Source organism: Giraffa tippelskirchi, chromosome 14, assembly GCF_054371585.1.
Source record: "Giraffa tippelskirchi isolate mGirTip1 chromosome 14, T2T-mGirTip1v1.2.pri, whole genome shotgun sequence".
NCBI classification, from domain to species: Eukaryota; Metazoa; Chordata; class Mammalia; order Artiodactyla; family Giraffidae; genus Giraffa; species Giraffa tippelskirchi.
In genome coordinates, this window is record NC_137288.1 from 49,875,600 (window position 1) to 49,896,904 (window position 21,305).

The window sequence follows — 21,305 nt, forward strand, 5'->3', positions numbered from 1 at the left end:
TGTGTCCTCAGGAGCAGCCCAGTGTGTGGCACAGAGTAGGTGCTCAATAACTGCTTGATAAACATGGAAAGCAATTCTTAATCCTACCTACTCTTAAACTAGTAATTCACGGTTTCCTGCTTCACGGCTGTGTGTGCTTGTGTGCTAAGTTGCTACAGTCAGGTCTGACACTTTGTGACCCCATGGGCTGTAGCCTGCGAGGCTCCTCTGTCCTTGGGATTCTCCAGGCAAGAATACGGGGTGGGTTACCATACCCTTCTCCAGAGGTTCTTCCTGACTCAGGGATTGAACCTGATGAGTCTCTTATCTCTCGTGCATTGGCAAGTGGGTTCTTTACCACTAACAGCCCCACTTGAAAAGCCCTTATTGGTATGTGTTGGGGGAATGTAATTAAAAGATCCTTGTAAGTAAAAGAGGAACGCAGGAGAGTCAGGCCAAGTGATGCAGAGTGAGGATTTGGCTGGCATTGGTGCCTCTGAAGATGGAGGAAGGAGCCACCAGCCAAGGAATATGGGTGGTTTCTAAGGGATGAAAAAGGAAGGAAATGGATGCTTCCACAGAGACCCCAGATGGTACTCAGTATCCCTGCCTGCCATCTTGATTTTAGCTCAGTGACCCCCCATTCATACTTCTAGCCTCTCAGAGGTAATACATTCGAGCTAAGTCACCAAGTTTCTCATAATTTATTACAGCAGCTACAGGAAACTGACACAGGCACGCTCTCTCAAGTCTTCACATTGAGCGTACCTTTAGGTGCTTCAGCTAATGGGTGCCCAACTAGGAGGATTTTCTGATTATATTACCTTGTTTTCATTTCATAAAATGGAAAGATGGTTTAAAAAATTAAGGAGAATAGTAATCATGTCAGCACAGAAAACACCGTAATAGAAAGGTTGACTTGCTTTGCTATAGTACTCTGTTAATCACTGTTAAACACTTTATACATTAAACAAACAGGGTGATGATCTTATCAGAGTTGATAAGAAATTGGCTCCCAAATTCAGAATTATCAAGAATAATGAAGAACATCTGCTTTTTAAAATGAGGCGCTGAGAGAATTCCCTGGCTGCCCAATGGTTGGGGAGGTGGGGAGTAGGTTCAATCGCTGGTGGGGGAATTAAGATTCCACAAGCTGTGTGGTATGGCCAAAAAAACAGAGAACAGAGTTCTAAGTATATCAAGCTTTGAGAATATTAACTAATTATGTTAAGTCACTATAATGGAAAGGTGCTTTTAGAAATACTGAAAGTATTGAAGGTGCAGGTAGGAATTAAAAAATGACTTGTAGAACCATACGTAATATTTTCATAAGAAAAAATTGGAAACTTAATGCCAAAACAAATAAGCAGAGCAAATGTTATTACCATAAGCAAAAATATGTATGGTGATGATAAAAATGGCCAGAGAAGACAAATGACCAACCTATTATCTGAAAAGAAAAATTCTGAACAAATAGCAGCTCTCTCCTAAGGAGTGCAATGATTCCAAACCTCAAAGATGGACTTAAAATTTAATCACATTACAGGACAGAATTATTGTCCATCCAAAATGCATGTAGTTCATAGCTATCAACTCTCCATTTCTTGATTCATAGGGAATAATCTGTGTGACTTAAAATCAGACAGAGGCATGAACTACAAAGTAGAAATCCAACACTGGGAAGGGAAGCAGAGGGAGGTAATGGTCGGAAATGGAACAGATGCAACTCTATGGGGCATCCTGGCAACCTAAGAGAAAGATGGAAGCAATTCTGAAAACTCATAAGCAAAAAAGAAAAATGTGAAATACCTTTTCAGGTAAAGCTACTTCAATATTTTAGAACAAATTTTAGAATGTTGCTGTTGGTAATATTTGCCTTTCTCCTATTAGGTTTAAGGCATTTTATTCTAGGTATATACAACAAAAAAGACAAAACAAAAAGAAACAGAAATGTGTTCCACCTAAAGCCGACTAACAGGCTGAGTTAAGGAATGGGTTAAGGGGTAGCCTGGGATGGTTTGCAAACATCTGGGAGTGTCTGCACTCCCACTGCTCTCACTGCTCCCCTCCCCCACCCCTTGTGGATTCTTCACATGTTTTCACGGACTTCACTGAAATGTGAGCCTGTGGACTCTTATCCAGCTTCCTTTCTGGTCTCTAGATTCTCGGAGGCCCTTTACTATTGACTCCAGTGCAAGGAAGTAATTATGAGAAACAGATTACGGATTACAGTTTTCAGTTGTGGGTTCAGTTCATTTACACCCAGCACATCTTTGTATGCATGCTAAGTCACTTCAGTTGTGTCCGACTCTTTGTGACCTTATGGACTGTACCCCGCTGGGCTCCTCTGTCCATGGGATTCTCCAGGCAAGAATACTGGAGTGGGTTGCCACGCCCTCCTACAGAGGATCTTCCTGACTCAGGGATTGAACCTGCTTCTCTTCTGTCGCCTGCATTGGCAGGTGAGTTCTTTACCACTAGCTTCACCTGGGAAGGCCCCAGCACACCTTTAACAGTTCCCTATTTTGCCCCAGGTTTCACACATTCCCTACTATTTGTGTGCACCTAACTATCTCTTGAGAAAAATTTTAAGGTCCTACCCCCAGATTCTGTCTCTTAGCACAGCGTTTTTGCAGACTATTGCCTTGAATGAAGTGGCTACTAAAGAATCTTTGAAGAAGAGTCTTTGTATTATTATTGCTTGATTATATTATTTGCAAAGCAGGATTTGTGGTTTCTCGCAGAATTTAAGTTCATTTATTTCCCTGTTCAGGTTAAATGCTCCAAACTACTCCCAAACATCAAACTATAATTGAGCTCCTCAAACAACAAAATGTTTCATCAGCTAGATCAACAAAGCAGAAAACCTAGCTGCCAAATAAGCTCTATTTTCCATTTGACCTTTGATGGATTTCAGAAATGTAATTTTAGATTCCCCATCAGTCAGGGTCAGGTTGCCCTCATTTTGGTGATGTTCTGAACTGTCTGAAAAATCATCGAAGTACTGTGTATATCAGACAACATGCATCGTGTCCTTTTTTAGTGGCCCCATCATTTTCCACCTCTTCACATCATCAAAAAGAAAAGGTAATCAACCATTTCAAGAGGAAGCTGATATATGTTGAGACTTGCTACCTACCTCAGCAAACCAAAACATGGATGATGGATATAATGGTACATTTTCCTGTGTCTAGGGCTTGGACCCACACAAATAAACCCAAATACAGAAGGTCAACATGGCATAGCTGTTGTTCAAATATTTCCCAAATGTAAGCCTTGGAAGACCAGTTATGAGACATATACAAGTAGATTTAGAGGGGAAAAAAAAAGATTTTGTGATGAAAGCAATTTCTAAAATTCAGGATTGATTAGAATTGAAGAGGTTGCTTTACTATAGGGTTTCTTAGAGTTTTCAATATGGAAACAAGCACTGTGACTTCCTAAAAGGTTTGCTACATATTCAAACACATCTGCATAAGTGAGCTATAGACTTTTTAGCTAACTTTTTTTTTTTCTAACACCTCATGAAATCCTGGAATACAGTTTGAGAAATGCCAACAAGCCTCCCTTGACTCCCCTGCCTTTGGTGGAATTCCTAAGCATCTAGGATTATTGGTGGTATCCTGGGGGAAGCATCAGGACTTGGGTGGGCAATACCAAGGAAGGAGAGATTTACTTGGCCTTGATGAAACTTCTGGGGATTCCAAGATGACCTGGAGCTCTTGATTCTGAAGTGCCATGGTTTTTGAATGGCTTAGAATGGACTGCTAGTCCCAGGATTTTTTTTTTTTTTTCTTTTAAGTTAATTTTTATTGGCATATAGTTGCTTTAGTCCCAGGATCTTTGAGAGTGGGTTCTGGGATGAGATAGCCCATATGCCCAGAGGAAGGGAAGGCTGATAGAAGCACATTAGATAAAGGAATGTGTAGTTTTTTAAAAAAAATTATTTTAAAAATTTGTTTATTTTTTGGTCAAGTGGCTTGCAGGATCTTAGTTTCCCCACCAGGGATTGAACCCATACCCTTTGCAGTGGGAAGCTTGGAGCCTTAACCACTGGCCCACCAGGGAAGTCCCGAGAAGAGAGTTTTAAGAAGGCAAGTGATTGATGTTTTGGTTTTCCCATTTCTTCCTCAATTATTTTTAAGGAAATTTTCTTATAATGTCTATTTTTTAGTTTTGATTTTTTTCTCTTCAAGTTTCGTATTAGTTTTTTTTTTTTTTAATAAATTTATTTATTTTAGTTGGGGGCTAATTACTTTACAATATTGTAATAGTTTTTGCCATACATTGACATGAATCAGCCATGGGTTTACATGTGTTCTCCTTCCTGGACCCCCCACCCACCTCCCTCCCCATCCCATCCCTCTGGGTCATCCCATTGCCCCGGCCCTGAGCCCTTGTCTCATGCATTGAACATGGAATGGTGTTCTGTTTCACATATGATAATATACATGTTTCAATGCTATTCTCCCAGAACGTCCCACCCTCACCTTCTCCCTCAGAGTCCATAAAATTGTTCTATGCATCTGTGTCGTATTAGTTTTATTTGTTTTGTTTGGTTGGTTCTTTAACCACCAACATCAGAATTAGACTCTGAACCTCATGTCACTATTCTCTGAGACCAAGGCTTAAGGTTCAGAGATGCTCAGGGTGGCTCTGGTTTCTAATAATGTCAGGAAGAAGCAAATATAACAGGAAAAATGGGACAAAATTGGGTTGCCACACAGAGCAGGGTCTGGTAAAGACCAAAGGCACATGTGAGGGTTTGGTTTAATACCCTCAAGAGCACCCACATAAAGACCACTCCTGATAAAGGAAGCACCCTATTGTATTTGGGCATATAACTTCCATAGTTAATGGGCTACTTTGTAAAAACATGAGTCGGATGAACAAAATTTACTCTGAAAGGTTATAGTATTGTGAGTATGGCTTTAGCAAGTAAACTTTTAAAAAATCTTTAAGTTTATTGGTCTGTATTTACATGTATGATAGTAACAATAAAATACTGGCCTAAATAATTCCATAATTATACCATACAATACTATTTTTAAAAAGAGTTGAGGAATTAGTTTAGTATTTCACATAAGACAAGATAAGGGAAAAATGCCTAAAATGACACAACGGTGGCCCATATTTTTCTCTGTATTTGCTCAAGTTGATGTTTTTTTTACTTCATCTCAATGCAGAAGGAGTTATCCTTAGGAGAACTCTGAGCAATTTAGTAATTATTTTAACATATCATCAAAACTATATCAAGGGAAACAAATTCCTGGCTGCTTTATAAGCTACCTTTGGTAATGGAATTTAGTTCAAGATCAAAGGTTAAGTGCCTCTTACCAGAGGAGAGAAGTAATTCTTTCCATTGTATACATTTTTTCAGAGTATCTTTATTGTTAAAATGAAATGCGATGGACTCCCTCCCCTACCCCTCCTTCCCAACTCCAAATCATCAGTAGTTGTGTTTAGGCATCCAAAAACACATTATAAGAGTCAATTATAAAGTTCTCCTGGTCTCCAGAGTTCAAAAGCAATTTTATCATTTTAATTAGCAATTTATTCTTTTACCAGGCATCAGAGTCTGCTACAGCCCATCCTCACTCCCAGCTGACAGTGGAATAGGAGTATTAGCTCTCCAGGCTCGCTCAGTACCTGCCCCCATGTGTTTATGTTGGCAGTGGTTCAGGCCCTGGGAAGCCAACCTTGTTTCTACAAGCCAGGGCCAGACGATCCAGCGGAGATCTGCATACGGCAGCTGTCTGCTAACTACTCAGCACTTAGAGCTTCCAAGCGCTCTTCCGTGATGAAGTCTCCTGGTACACTCACGGAAAATGGACATTAGCTCTGAATTACTCTCATCAACCACCTTCTTTATAAACTTTTCCATTAGGAAATCAAGCTCTGTCCCTGGAAATACAACTCGCTTCTTGCTGTTTCAGAAGCAGCAAAAGAGGCAGGCTTGCCGGCAATGTGGAGATGGAATCTAGGTTACTAATGCTCGTTGTTCAGTCGCTAACTTGTGTACGCCTCTTCACGACCCCATGTTCTGCAGCATGCCAGGCTCCCCTGTCCTCCACTGTCTCCCAGAGTTTGCTCAAATTCATGTCCATTAGGTTGGTGATGCTATCTAAGCATCTCATCTTCAGCTGGCTCCTTCTCCTTTTGCCTTCAATCCTTCCAGCCTGGCCTTGCTCAGTATGAAGAAAGTCAGTAGCCTGGCTATCAGGAAAGCAGCCCCCAGGTCTCCATTAAAGCCCAACACTTTCCTTCAGGCATTTGGGGTTTCTAACTATACAAGCCTCTATTTCTTTGCACTGTTGAGTTCAAGGAGGCAAACAAAACGCAAATTCTACTCTTAACCTTTGATTTTTTTCTTGTCCACCTATGGTGATCTGCATGTTGAAGAAATGCAATATATTTAATTATATGACAGCCAGGCAGAAACTTGTCAGAAAAAACCTATTCTAATATGAAGATCATCATAGCACAGATGTCCAACAGTCAGATCAGTGGGCTATCTCCTTACTGAGTAGGATTAGACAGAGAGAGAAGGGAAACTCAGAAACTCAGGCTAATTGACTCAGCACAACTTGGTTTGTAATTATCCACAGCGCCATGAATCCTCTGTGACTTTATAGCTGAAGTCAGAGGGTCCTGATACATTAAAATGGAAGTTTCTTCCTCTACTGAAAATATGCTTATTTGGAAAGGACAAAAGGGAGCATTCATTGGTTGAGAAAGATGCTGGTGGTGCATTTTGTCTTTGCATTTTTGCTGATTGGTGTTTAGTGTTGGTACTGCCTGCATTTGCTGATGTAAGAGCTTTTTATTTTATTCTATTTCATTTTTTTGTGCTATGTAAAAATTACATTTATTTATTTTCACGTACGGATGTGAGAGCTGGACCATAAAGAAGAAGATTCTTGGGAGTCCCTTGGACAGCAAGGGGATCAAACCAGTCAATCCTAAAGAAAATCAAGCCTGAATATTCATTGGAAGGACTGATGCTGAAACTCCAGTACTTTGGCCACCTGATGGGAAGAGCCGACTCATTGGAAAAGATCATGATGCTGGGAAAGATTGAGGGCAGGAGAAGGGGATGACAGAGGATGAGATGGTTGGATGCTATCACAGACTCAGTGGACATGAATCTGAGCAAATTCCGGGAGATACTGAAGGACAGGGGAGCCCAGCATGCTGCAGCTCAATGGGGTCGCAGAGAGTCGGACACAACTTAGCGACTGAACAACAACAATTCATTTTCATGACTTTTTAGATGTGCAAATGGTCTCATCTCATGGGGGGAGGGAAACACTACATGAAGCAAGGAGAAATAACCACTGTCCTCAGGAGTCTCCAGGGTGAAGGCACTCTGGAGTTATTCTCCATCCTGCCACAGCATCATGTGACATTCTGGTTGACGGTGAGAAGTTAGGGCAGGGCCTGTGTTGGGGACTCTGAATGAAACAAGCCCTCCCTCCAAATGAGTGGGTGAGGACTCTGTTTCTAAGAAAGATTAAAATCATAATAGGGAATTAGGAAAATAAACACTGCAGAGTCAAAATAGGGCAAGGGAGAAGGAGTATTCTAAACACATTTATGTGATGAGTTTTGAGCAAGCGAGTTGAGCTGGGGATCCCGAGGGGCTGGGAGTTGTGGAGAATCTGGGGTGGGGTTGGCTGGTGGAGCCGGAGGGGAGAAGAGGCTGATGTAGAGAAGGTGTAGGGGTGAGGCTGGGAGCAGAAAAGATTCCTTCTGAATCTGTGTTGGTCTATTTCCAGCCCAGGGGAGAAAGAGATCTTTCTCGGTAGGATAAATGGAGATAATTCAGCCAGGATCTGATAGGTGGATGGAGAGAGAGAGAATGCAATATAATGAAATCAAGAATCACAGAGTAGTCCTGGGGTGAGAGAGTTCCTGCAAGTGATGGTTTCAGATAGTCAACCTGTGCCAAGATGCTGGATTGACACTGAGATGTATGTATTTATATTATCCTTTACCTATGGGTTTCCTGGGGGCTTCCCTGGTGGCTCAGTGGTAAAGAATCTGTCTGCAGGAGACACAGGAGACCTGGGTTCAATCCCTGGGTCGGGAAGATCCCCTGGAGGCGGAAACGGTAACACACTCCGGAATTCTCGCCTGGGAAATTCCATGGACAGAGGAGCCTGGCGGGCTACAGTCCACGGGGTCACAAAGAGTTGAACAAGACTGAGCACAGGCACACACACACCCCAGTGATTAGGACTCCATGCTTTCATTGTAAACAGCATGGGTTCAATCCCTGGTTAGGGAACTAAGATCCCACAAGCCGCGTCCCACCCCTCAATCCCCAAAAAGAAAGTTCCCTCCATGTGGATAAATTCTCTTGTTTTCTTGACATATTTTAGCCTGCAACTTCCTGGAAGGCCTTCTTAGCTGCCAGTAAGTCTGTCCCCTGCATGCACATCAGCAGCCGCTAGGGGGAGACGTCACCCAGCAGCGCTCAATGGAGAATCTCCGTGGCGACGAATATGCCCTAAATTAGACAAATTCCTCCCTGAAGTAGCCTTCCCATGCTGAGACTCTAATTCTGACGGTTCCCAGAGCAGCAGGCATGGCTACACGGGGGCAATTACACTACTGGGAACATTGAGATTGCTTTGTAAAGCCATAAAGCACCAAGGAACAGATTCTTTAAAAAAACGTAAAAACAAGACTGCAGTGGCAGCGGTTAGGGTCTTGGAAGCTGAGTCACCTCACAGCATCTCCTCACATCCTGTTGATGAGAGGAAGTTGTGCCCAGCCTACCGGAGGGGCTGTGTGCTGGGCACCAGGGACCCCAAGGGCTGGCACACTTGGCTTTGCACCGACACCATGGGTGGGGAGGAGGCGATTATTTCTTCAGATCTTCTCAAAACAACTTTGAACTAAAACCTCTGTGAGAAAATGGGACTCTTGCCGTCTTTTGTTTAGTTGCTAAGTCATATCTTTTTTGCGACCCCATGGACTGTAGCCCACTAGGCTCCTCTGTCCATGGGATTTCCCAGGCAAGAATACTGGAATGGGTTGCCATTTTCTTCTTCAGGGAATCTTCCCCACCCAGGGATTGAACCAGTGTCTCCTACGTTAACAGGTGGATCCTCTACCCCTGCGCCACTAGGGAAGCCCTCTTCCCCATAGCTTTCCTACCAACTAGCCCATTGGGTCATACTTATTTTTCCCAGAGGAAGTATTTTTAACTTGAGTTTTATGTATCTGTTCCTGAGCTGATGTCATGGAAACTGGCTTGATGCAGGCAATTAGAGGAAGAACACCTCCTGGATGTATTAGTATTTACTGTCTTTTGGATGTTTTGATAGGAGGCTTGTGTCAAGAGAAAAGACATGAATATGTATTGATAGAAAAGCAAACAGAGAAGAACTCAGCATTTATACCACTCTATTTTTGGGTTCTAGAATTCAGCACTACAGGGGAAAATGTGTGGATCTTTAAGGAATTGTTTCTGTAGTTTGGTTCACAAAATTCAGAGAGAGGGTAAGTTTAATAGATAGAAATAAGAAATTTAGTTTTTGTTTTAGAAATTCAGTGTTTTTTTTTTTTTTATTACAAAGAAACACATAATTTGGTAGGGTTATTTTAATTTTTTGAGCCAAACAGATTTTGTTGGTCTGACGATTTCAGCAAACCATCTGCAAGGCTATCTGAAAGGAATCTAAAATAAATGAAGGGGTTATTTTGGTTTGTTTTTTGGAAAAAATATTTTAAACTTCTCAGACTACTTCTCAGGAAACTTCAGCAGGTGGAGTGGAAATGCAGCTTTGTTGTGCTTTATTCACCTCCTGGTCAACCAGTGTTGTACTTGTATAAATATTACAGCTGGAATTAAAGATCTGTGTTTGCCTCTCAGACAGATCACTCTTCTGTGACCACAGTGACATGCTTTATACGAGGCTGCTCTACCCAAACCATCAGCAAAAGAGCATTAGGACACAGCTTCATCTAGGGCCCTGGGCTTAGACACAGTTCCAGACTCAAAATGCCATTTCAGTTTATTGTTGAGTCGCTCAGTTGTGTCTGCTCTTTGTAATTTCATGGACTGCAGCACGCCAGGCACCCCTGTCCACTATCTCCCAGAGTTTGCTCAGATTCATGTCCACTGAGTCAGTGATGCTATCTAAGCATTTCATCCTCTGCTGCCCTCTTCTCAATCTTCCCAAGCATCAGGGTCTTCTCCAACGAGTCAGTTCGTTGCATCGGGTGGCCAAAGTACTGAGGCTTCAGCTTTAGCATCAGTCCTTCCAATGAATGTTAAGGTTGATTTCCTTTAGGATTGACTGGTTTGAACTCCTTGCAAGGGACTCTCAAGAGTCTTCTCCAGCACCACAGTTCAAAAGTATCAGTTCTTTGGTGCTCAGCCTTCTTTATGGTCCAACTCTCACATCCATATATGACTACTAAAAAACCCATAGCTTTGACTACATGGACCTTTGTCAGCAAAGTGATGTCTCTGCTTTTTAATACTCTGTCTAGGTTTGTCATAGTTTTCCTTCCAAGGAGCAAGTGTATATCTCAGTGTAATTATTAATGGTATCCTTTTCACTCTCCGAAGGGACTCAATTTTGCCCGTACATTTAATACCTGTCCCACAACAGGTGGGTGCTGAGCAGAGGTGGGATGTTCCATCTCCACACTCAGGTAAAGACTGGTGGCTCAGTGGACATTGACTGGTTCCTTTCCCTTGGTCCTCCCTGCAGAGTTCACACAGCAACAGCTTCAGGGCAAGGACAGATAATGGGAAACATGATACAGATTCTCTTGCTCAAAGTACTGGCAGGTATGAGGACATAATTGGACTCTGAAGATGTAAATGTTGATTCTGAGCATTGAAGATAAGGCCCACTGCAGACATGTATCTGTGACATTGGTGATTGGCTGAGGGCTTCCTCAGTAGCTCAAGCAGTAAAGAATCCGCCTGCAATGTAGGAGACACAAGAGACACACGTTCGATCCCCAGGTTGGGAAGATCCCCTGGAGGAGGTAAAGGCAACTGACTCCAGTATTCTTCCCTGGGAAATCTCATGGACAGAGAAGCCTGGAGAGCTACACTCCATGGGGTCGCAAAAGAGTTGGGCATGACTGGGTAAGCATTCACTTGGTTCACCTGAGCGACATTATCATCTGAATGCAGAGAGCAAGGGGAGCTGACAAAATGATATGATACAGATCAGACAGAGCCTGTACTCCCATCCTCGGAGGATGTGAACTTACCAGGGACAAGGAAGCAAGAAAGTCGGGAGCAATGAGGCACTAGAGCCATATATCCTGGGAGAAAAAGTTCCCCAATGAGAACTTGATAGAGAACAATTTAAGGATCTAGTAGATGATGTTAGAAACTTTGAGTTTGGGGCTTGGGGGGAAAAAGGGATTTTGATATGAAATTTAACAGAAGACTCGAGTTCAGAAAGGGAGAAATGAATATTACCAGGCATTATGGATGATGTTGTGGGTTAGCTCTGTAGGACTGAAATGGAGAAACCATTTGCTAAAAGCCTGATGAATTAGTAAGCTGAGATCTAGTATCTGTCTGCTGATCTTATATACCCACGTGACTTCACCTATCTGAATACAGTCAACCCCCACTGTATTCCTTCCTTCACTCTGGGCTGGTCCAATCAGCCTCCAGCCAGTCACCAGAAGACACTCTTTTAGAAATCCTCGACTCCAAAGGATGCATTTTCAGAATCCTTCCCTGTACATGGATAAATGAAGAGCAGTATCGAACCAGCTCCTCTGATCTGAGAAGCTCCGTTTGTATGTAAGCTGTACAGTTAGCGCTTTCAAGCCGGAACTGAATTTCCATCGAGACGCCTGAGGAGTTCAAAGTTATTGCACTTGTCAGCCATCTAAAATCCTGTAATAATTCAGGGAGACAGATTACACCAGGGTTTTCAGCCTCTTTTCAGCCTGCAGAGAACATGTCTATTTGCACCAGATCCTAGAAAATTCTGCTACTGTAAAAGCAGTACAAAAATCAGGCATTTTGCCTTTTTAAAAAAATAATTGCAAAGGAGTGAAACAGGTTTATTTAATTTTTTTTTTACATTCTAATATTTTATTTTCAAAAATTTCTCTAAATTGGAGTATAATCACTTTACAATGCTATGTTAGTTTCTGCTGTACAACAGCATGAATCAGTGTAGGTATGCATATATTCCTTCCCTCTTGAACCTCCCCACGGTCCTATTCCACTCCTCTGTCATCACAGAGCACGAAGCTGAGCTCCCTGTGCAATACAGCGGCTTACCCTAACTCACTATTTTACACATTTGGGTCCACTGACGGTGAATCACTGTTATGAGTCTAGCCCAGGCATTTTAAATAGTTTAAGACAGACAGCTTCAGGTGTGGATGGATCTATGCTTCTCCATGCACTGGGTTCTCTCCAAGAATATCCTATGGTCTTTCATTTTACATTAGGAGAGACCACCTAACCTAAACCAAGACCACCTCAAACTGTATCTTTCCTACCCTCACCAAATCCCTGGAGAGAAGGTATATTTAGGAAAGGTGATTGGAAAGGTTTGTGGCTCATGCTTCTTTTTGGTAACCTGAAAACTCTCAATGACCTCCCCCAACACTACCCCATTGCACCCCTAGCTCCAGGCTCTGCAGGGGGAATCTGGGATTTTTTTTCCTTTATCAAAAGGGGGCATGGGTTCAAAAGGCTGAAGACTGTGGTCTGATGGGTTCACACTGTTTCCAGAAAAACTCCCATGAGGGTTTTTTCACATCTATAAGAAAGCCTTCCTCGGTGATCAATGCAAGAAATAGAGGAAAACAACAGAATAGGAAAGACTAGAGATCTCTTCCAGAAAATTAGAGATACCAAGGGAACATTTCATGCAAAGGTGGACTCGATAAAGGACAGAAATGGTATGGACCTAACAGAAGCAGAAGATATTAAGAAGAGGTGGCAAGAATACACAGAAGAACTGTACAAAAAAGATCTTCATGACCCAGATAATCATGATGGTGTGATCACTAACCTAGAGCCAGCCATCCTGGAATGTGAAGTCAAATGGGCCTTAGGAAGCATCACTATGAACAAAGCTAGTGGAGATGATGGAATTCCAATTGAGCTATTTCAAATCCTAAAAGATGATGCTGTGAAAATGCTGCACTCAATATGCCAGCAAATTTGGAAAACTCAGCAGTGGCCACAGGACTGGAAAAGGTCAGTTTTCATTCCAATCCCAAAAAAGGCAATGCCAAAGAATGCTCAAACTACTGCACAATTGCACTCATCTCACATGCTAGTAAAGTAATGCTCAAAATTCTCCAAGCCAGGCTTCAGCAATACGTGAACCGTGAACTTCCAGATGTTCAAGCTGGTTTTAGAAAAGGCAGGGGAACCAGAGATCAAACTGCCAACATCCTCTGGATCATCAAAAAAGCAAGAGAGTTCCAGAAAAACATCTATTTCTGCTTTATTGACTATGACAAAACCTTTGACTGTGTGGATCACTATAAACTGTGGAAAATTCTGAAAGAGATGGGAATACCAGACCATCTGATCTGTCTCTTGAGAAACCTGTATGCAGGTCAAGAAGCAACAGTTAGAACTGGACATGGAACAACAGACTGGTTCCAAATAGGAAAAGGAGTATGTCAAGGCTGTATAGTGTCACCCTGCTAATTTAACTTATATGCAGAGTACATCATGAGAAACGCTGGGCTGGAAGAAGCACAAGCTGGAATCAAGATTGCCAGGGGAAATATCTGTAACCTCAGATATGCAGATGACACCACCCTTATGGCAGAAAGTGAAGAGGAACTAAAAAGCCTCTTGATAAAAGTGAAAGAGGAGAGTGAAAAAGTTGGCTTAAAGCTCAACATTCAGAAAACAAAGATCATGGCATCTGGTCTTATCACTTCATGGGAAATAGATGGGTAAACAGTGGAAACAGTGCCAGATTTTATTTTTGGGGGCTTCAAAATCACTGCAGATAGTGATTGCAGCCATGAAATTAAAAGACGCTTATTCCTTGGAAGGAAAGTTATGACCAACCTAGATAGCATATTAAAAAGCAGAGACATTACTTTACCAACAAAGGTCCATCTAGTCAAGGCTATGGTTTTTCCAGTAGTCATGTATGGATGTGAGAGTTGGACGGTGAAGAAAGCTGAGCGCTGAAGAATTGATGTTTTTGAACTGTGGTGTTGGAGAAGACTCTTGAGAGTCCCTTGGACTGCAAGGAGATCCAACCAGTCCATCCTAAAGGAGATCAGTCCCGGGTGTTCATTGGAAGGACTGATGTTGAAGCTGAAACTTCAATACTTTGGCCACCTTATGCTAAGAGTTGACTCATTGGAAAAGATCCTGATGCTGGGAAGGATTGGGGGCAGGAGGAGAAGGGGACGACAGAGGATGAGATGGTTGGATGGCATCACCGACTCGATGGACATGAGTTTGGTTAAACTCTGGGAGATAGTGATGGACAGGGAGGCTTGGCGTGCTGCAATTCATGGGGTTGCAAAGAGTCGGACACAACTGAGCAACTGAACTGAACTGATGGGGAGAGAAGCTCAGCTCTCTCTCATGTATTCATTCCACAGATATTTCTAAAAAAATTTTATTTTTATTTTTTTGGTGCATGGCATGCCGGATCTTAGTTCTCTGACCAGGCCTCTTGAACTGGTGCCCTCTGCAATGGAAGCAAAATCTTTACCCATCTTGCCGCCAGGTATACCATCCCTGCAGATATTTTCAGGCATCCACTGAAGACATCACTCTTTTAAGAGCTGGGAACATAGTAGTGAAGAAGACCCAGAAATTCTGTCTAGAATTAAATGACAGATACCCAAGTATTGAATTTCACAACACTTAGCAGTAAGTGTCATGAAGAAAAAGAAAGCATCGCAAGAGACAGAAGAGTACCACGGGGGCGGGAGGGGAGGGAGATGGTCCTGAGAGACAGCCAAGGGACGAGGACCCAGGGGTGGGGTGGGGGGTGAAGAAGTCCAGAAAGAAGTGCATAAGGCAGGAATGAGCTCGCTGAGGTACAGAAGGTCAGAGCTCCCCATCTCGTGTCCTCTGAATAGCTAATAGGTCTCAGGTGTTTGGAGAAGGCAGCGTGCTCAGGCCAGAGGCAGCCTTGGGATGTGCTGGGGGCAGGGAGGCAACAAGCAAGCCATGTGTCTGGAAGAGAAAAGGGCCAAGAGGCAGGAGGGGCCGTACAGGACAAGGCCTGGGCTGGAAGTACAGGGATCTCAGCCCTTGGTTGTAAGAGGGTAACATGTGGTAATTCAGTCGATAAGTCATGTCCCTGGTGGGAGCCCACCAGGCTCCTCTGTCCATGGAATTCTCCAGGCAAGAATACTGGAGTGGGTTGTCATTTCTTTCTCCAGGGGATCTTCCCAACCCAGGGATCGTACCCTGGTCTCCTGCACTGGAGGTGGATTCTTTTCCGACTGAGCCACCATCTAAGGGTAACATAGAAGGAAGTAAAAAGTCAGCCAGCATATCACCTTTGGTCTCTGGCCCTGACATTTGATAAGAATCCAGAGCGGGAGTAGATCCACACCACACCCCAAGGCCTCCAAAATGATTCCAGTGATCATGTCTTTCATCCTAAAAGTGAATCAGATCATATCGCAGTGGAGTATAAACACAGAGTTAAAGAAGTTTAACTCTTCTTTAAAAAAGGGAAATGTTTAAAATTCCCTTTAAAAATTTTAATTTAAACATTAAAAAAATGTTTAAAATGTTTAAAAAAAGGGAAATGTTTATGCTCAATTGGTCTACCAGAACGCAAACGGAATGAAAAAAAAAGAAAAAGCCACCCAGGTGAGACCGTCTAGACCTGAAAAGTGGTGCGTGCAGTCCACGCAGACAATCAGCTGTGTTGATGCATTGAGAGTCAGACCTAAGTCCACCTGGTAGGTCTGAGATGTCTGAGGGGCAGGCGGTGGGGCTGAGCCCAGAGAAGGATGTGGGATGTGCATGGCATCGCCCTAAGGGACGGTGCTTGAGTCCAGGGAGGAGGTCTTCTTGGTGAGTCAACACTGGGAATCCTCTGGGGGAGGTTTTTTTCGGGGGGGGAGGGGGTGGGCAGCTGTCGCATGGAATGACTGGTTAATGGCTTGAAGTTTTTGGTTTTCATTTTGCTTTATCCTAAAGCCTGAGGTTGCAACCCCAAAATGAACACTTAGGAAATGGAGAATCTTACTGTACTTACTGCATTTTTGGTCCCTCTAGAGAAGTGCACCCCCCATCTCTTGACTGTCCTAGTGTGTGGTGACACTGTGGGCTATAGCGGGGCTCAGAGGGGGGGCCTCTGCACCGGGCTGGACTTGGGGGACAGGGGCAGGGTTGGGTATGTGGACTTGGAGGGTGGGGCAGTGTTGGGTGTGGGGCCGACTCTCTTTTCTTTGGCATCTGTTTCACATGGAGAAGACCTTCAGTCTTCTGTTTACTGAGTTCCCACTGGACCATCTTACCTTGGGCCTTTCCTTCAGGAAATATCTGACCACCTTATTCAATCTCACTAAGAGCTGGTAACTGCTCGGAGTGTTATTTCCTTCGAGTAACAAATAGGCTGTGATTTTATTTTTTGGCTGGACCGTTCAGCATGTGGGATCTTAGTTCCCTGACCTGGGAATGAGCCTGAGCCCCCTGCACTGGGAGTGTGGAGTCTTAACCACTGGACCACCAGAGAAGTCCCTAGGCTGTGATATGGAGCAGGCCCACTGAAGGGAATTAAAGTTGGGGTATCCAATGGCAGGTGGGTCAGGAGCTAATTGTTGGCAAGGACTTGTCACAGACCTGCTATTCTGGTAATTCCCTGCCCACTGCAGTTCAAGTCGTGGGGGCCTAGAGCAGAGAAAAGGGGCACGCAAAAGAGATGATAACATTTTAGTTAAAATGCCAAATGGCCACTCTTTGCAGCCTCCAGAGCTCCACGTTTGCATAGCAAACATAAGAGCAACTCTGTCTCAACTGAACCTACCCTCTCTCCATCAAGCTCAACATAAGGTAAGTTGAAAGCCAAACATAAGATAGTGAAGCAGTCCTATTGCTATTCTTTTCTTTCCAGAATTATCCTTCGGATGTGCTCAGATTGTTGGGGGTGTGGTGGGTGGGTGGGGGGGTATGGGGAATATTTGTGCAAAATCCATTATCAGCATTTACAGCTGCTATTGTTATCAGTGACTCCTCATAAGATGGTGTCTTGGTACAAAATCAGACACTGGATTCTGGGGACTCTGTATGTACAAGGCAGAACCTAAACAACCAAGTACAATCAGGGTTAATTCTGAATCAAGGTAATTCTACCAATTCTCCCTCTCCCGGCTTCTCCCCCACCATCCACCGCATTATCAGCCGAGTTTGATGCAGCTGCAACTGATTGAGCCTCCAATCATCTCCAGAATATTTACTAGGCGCTGAAACTGATAACAGCTGATATTAACCATGCGCGCAAGAAGATGAGGAGGAAGGAGCGATAAGGCTGAAGGATAATTCCAAGATGGATGGACTTGCAGCCTGCAGACACATAACTCAGACAGTCGAGGTTTATGCAGTAATTGGCAAGATTTGTCAAGCTGCAGGAGGCTTTAGTTGAAAAGATGAGATGAGTAAATTTTCCAGTAGGTTGTCAGGAGTTAGGAGTAAGAGGATGCGCAAATTGCCTTTGGGGATAAGAGGAAGGCATTGGGGATGGGAAAGAAGCAGGCTCTGAGGAGGAAGGATTAAGCAGCAAATTGATAATTACGCTTTTGCTTATGTTTCTGTTCTCAAAACTCAACATTTGCTTATAGTCTTCCACTTGATCACAAACTTCAGTACATAATAAGTATTTGGTGGTTCTTCCTCTGACACGCAGTGTGATGTATGCAATATGAAAACAGCTGCCTGTGAAATGCATGTATGTTTGGAAGCCTGACATCCCGGAGATGTCTGATGGGCACCCACGCGTCCGCGTGTGCTCCAGCACATTCCGAGGAAGTGCCCAAGAAGCAGAATTGATCAATATTCCTATTTCATTAAGGCTTCAGCTATTTGCCTCTGTCTTTTCATCAGCCTGTTTTGGAAGAGAGAAATGGACATATGGGGAATCCAAAAATAAAAGGTTTTGAGGATGATTTACAATTTTAAGTTAACAAAGAAAAACACAGGCAGGCAGGTGGGGACACTTCGATGATTCTGCCTTATTCTGAATCTTCCAAATTCTTCTGGAGGTGTGTTAACATCAGAAATAGCTCCTTAAGAAAGAACTTTATCCAACGGCCACAAGTTTCTTAATCTCCACCCCACTCATTTAAAATATTTTTTTTTTGATTCAGAACCAGTTTGAGGGGAGAGAAGTATGGGTGTCCTGCTCAGTTAATGTAATCCTATTAAGACTTTCTTTGGAAGGAAAACAACCATTAGTGATTTTCTAAGATGTTTAGGACTTCCCTATTATGTAGTTGAAACCAAGAGGAGTGTATTTGGAAAGGTCCATTACAAATGACACACAGGTTCAAAGAGTCAATTGGTTTTCAAACAGAACCAGAGGTTGAGAATGAGTGGATGGAGATACAGCCTGAGAAGGGAGACTCCAAATGAACACATACAGTGATCAGTAAGGTTCACGGCAGACCTGTAAAACTCAGGCAGGAAGTAAGCTTCAATCCACTCAGCATCTGGTTAAAACATCCTCCTGTTGCACACATTCAGCTTGCATGCTATAGATCTACCACCAGGTTGAAATGTACAAATTAATGTATGCAGGTTTTAAAAATTCAGTAGACAACACAGCAGAGGTATCTCTTTCACTCCTAGATGAAGGCTTCACAATGCTCCTGATACAACTAATACATCCTATATGATCATGGTTGGGAAAAGCCAGCCCACAGTAGTTTTGTCCAAGGCCATGTGACCATGTGAATGCAGGAACTCGACTGACTGTTTCTGAGCCCCATTCATGCTGTGTTGCCTCAAACAGAGTTTCAGGAGAACACAGGTGAGAAGAGAGAACTGGTTAGCATGGTAGCTTTCACCTTTCCTGAAGTTTCCCTTTGAGTTGCTGGAATGGGTGAGAAAAGGCCAAGAGCTTTTGAGTTCTCTCTGGAAGAGAATAGTGAAAAGAGGAGGCAAAGACAAAGTCAGGAAAAGGTTTGAGAAAGGAAAAGGCAGATGTTGTGATGAGAGTCACCAAAGAACCTGGTGATGTTTGATTCCAGAGCCAGCAGAGTGCTGTGCCAAGGGCCACAGGTATCCCCCTAGAGCACTAGCCTTTGTTTTGTGGCTTTGACGCTTCTCATGAAGCAAGAGTCTTCATCCTTTTTCAGTGTAAATTTGTCAGAATCACTTTAATGAATTAGGATGATGAATATCTTCCAGGACTCTGCACAGTCCCATCCGGCATTTCCTTTCTTCCACTTTCTAAAGAGTCCTTGCCTTTCTAAAAACACAGGTGGCCTCCTCTATTGTATTACCTCGTATTGGTGGCAGAAACCCTTTCTTTCTCTGTAATTGCTTGGGGAGCTTTTCTGGCTGGAACACAGGTACCAGCCGACAGCATGTCTCTGAGGGTTCAGCTTTGTCAGCCTAAGAACTACAAAGGCATGGATTTATGTTTCAAAGATCCCTTAAGCTGGTTTTATGTAGCTTTACGCTTTGTCCTAAATGCCCTTCTCTTCAAAAACCACCTGCAACTGTCATTTGCAAATGAACCACCTCTGACATCTGAAGGCAAAAAAAAAAAGGCAAAATCTACAAAAAGCTCACCTGCTACCCTTATGAGAAGCAGGGAAGGCAAAGCAAAGGCTCCTTAAAAAATTTAATTTTTAAGAATTCTTTCCTAGAAGGAGTTACTATATGCTTAGACAAATAACACGCATCACCAAGCAGCATCTTTCTCATGATTATCTTCATTTATCCAGTGTAACCACCGAACCCAAGAGACTTCATTTAACCAAGAAAAAAAAGGTGAAATTGAAGGATATGAGATGTATTATCGTTTCTAAATGGAACCTTAACCCTGAAATGTTATCTACTAATATTTCTGTTTTAAAAATAAAAATAAAATCCATTTTATGTATTATGAAGGTAAAACATGCCCACTGCAGAAATAAAGTATAGAGAAAAACCCAAATCATCTTTGGCTCCAATAGCAAAGGTAATTACTGTTTAACATTTTAGTGCATTTATTTCTGCCCAGTTTTTTTTTTCCCGTGTGAAGTTTCTTAACATAGCTCTACATTATGTATGCATGTTTGTGTGTACACAACACATAAACATACAATTTTGGACAGTGCTTCACTGTACTGTAGACATCTAGCTTGATCTAAGAAGTTCTTCCCCTCAATATTACCATAAGTTCTTTCTAAATATAATTTTAGTGGCTGGCATAATAGTTCATTGAAGTGGATGTTTCATAATTTGCCTAACAGTTCCCTTGTGGTGGTATTTTTCAGTCGCTAAGTGGTGTCTGACTCTTTGTGACCCCATGGACTGTAGCCTACCAGGTTCCTCTGTCCTTCATTATCTCCCAGAGTTTGCTCAAATTCATGTCCATTGAGTTAGTGATGCTGTCTAACCATCTCATTCTCTACTGCTCCCTTCTCTTTTTTCCTTCAATCTTTCCCAGTATCAGGGTCTAGGAAATGGCAACCCAATCCAGTATTCTTGCCACAAGAACACCATGAACATTTCCCTACTGGCAGACAAATCTTAACTTATCATCAAAGGTGTTTTTCACCATCAAATAAAGCTGTGGTGAACATCTTGACAAAATTTCTCTCAGATTGTTTCTGCAGAACAGTTTCATAGAAGGAAAACAGAGGTAAAAAACAATGAATATCCAAAAGTTTTTCGAGATTTCAACACCTGGTTTGGGTTGCTTCTTATGGCTTGGATAGGTGCAAAGAGTGAGAGTTTTGCTGCTTTTTTTAAAAAATGGAATTAAAAATGGAGAATAAATTACATGTTCTCAGCACCTTTAGAGATTATCAGTATTTTTTCTGGACTTTCATGGTACTCTAGAATTTGGGGGATGAATAATATAATGCATTTTAAGAGAAAGTTGGGAAAAAATAGAATCAGTGTCCACACAAATGCTTTATAGATTTTCTCATAGTTTAATATTCATTCCAGAGGTGGGCTCAGCAATCCATAAAGTCCTCCTTATTCAGATATTCATAGGTTAAACAGAGATTTGAGACCAAGTCAGGATTGAGGCTGCTAATATTAGGATGACTTTTAAATTCACAGATAAGAAAGGGAAAAGGAGGTGTAACCTCCCTGGAAGTTTGACTAGAAGTAGGGAGAAAGAACATAAAGTAGAATTAAGAGTCTAAGAATA

General features: G+C 42.6%; 1 protein-coding gene and 1 long non-coding RNA gene across 28 annotated transcripts in view; one reads left to right on the top strand and one right to left on the bottom strand.

The window, feature by feature from the left end:
* DLGAP1 (DLG associated protein 1) overlaps window positions 1-21,305 on the bottom strand; it is a 762,891-nt gene that overhangs the window by 105,112 nt on the left and 636,474 nt on the right. The gene's annotated exons all lie outside the window — the stretch shown is intronic.
* LOC145534450 (uncharacterized) overlaps window positions 1-21,305 on the top strand; it is a 343,726-nt gene that overhangs the window by 3,118 nt on the left and 319,303 nt on the right. Inside the window, exons 3-6 of one of the 17 annotated variants that reach the window (XR_014074624.1) lie at window positions 1,595-2,441; window positions 3,023-3,153; window positions 3,956-4,077; window positions 5,548-6,662. The exons of 7 other annotated variants lie outside the window; for them this stretch is intronic. This is a non-coding gene — a long non-coding RNA (uncharacterized LOC145534450). Of the gene's footprint in view, window positions 1-1,594; window positions 2,442-3,022; window positions 3,154-3,955; window positions 4,078-5,547; window positions 7,871-8,363; window positions 9,862-21,305 lie in introns of those variants that run through there. 9 more of the 17 variants (XR_014074623.1, XR_014074629.1, XR_014074622.1 and 6 more) reach the window with 9 other exon arrangements.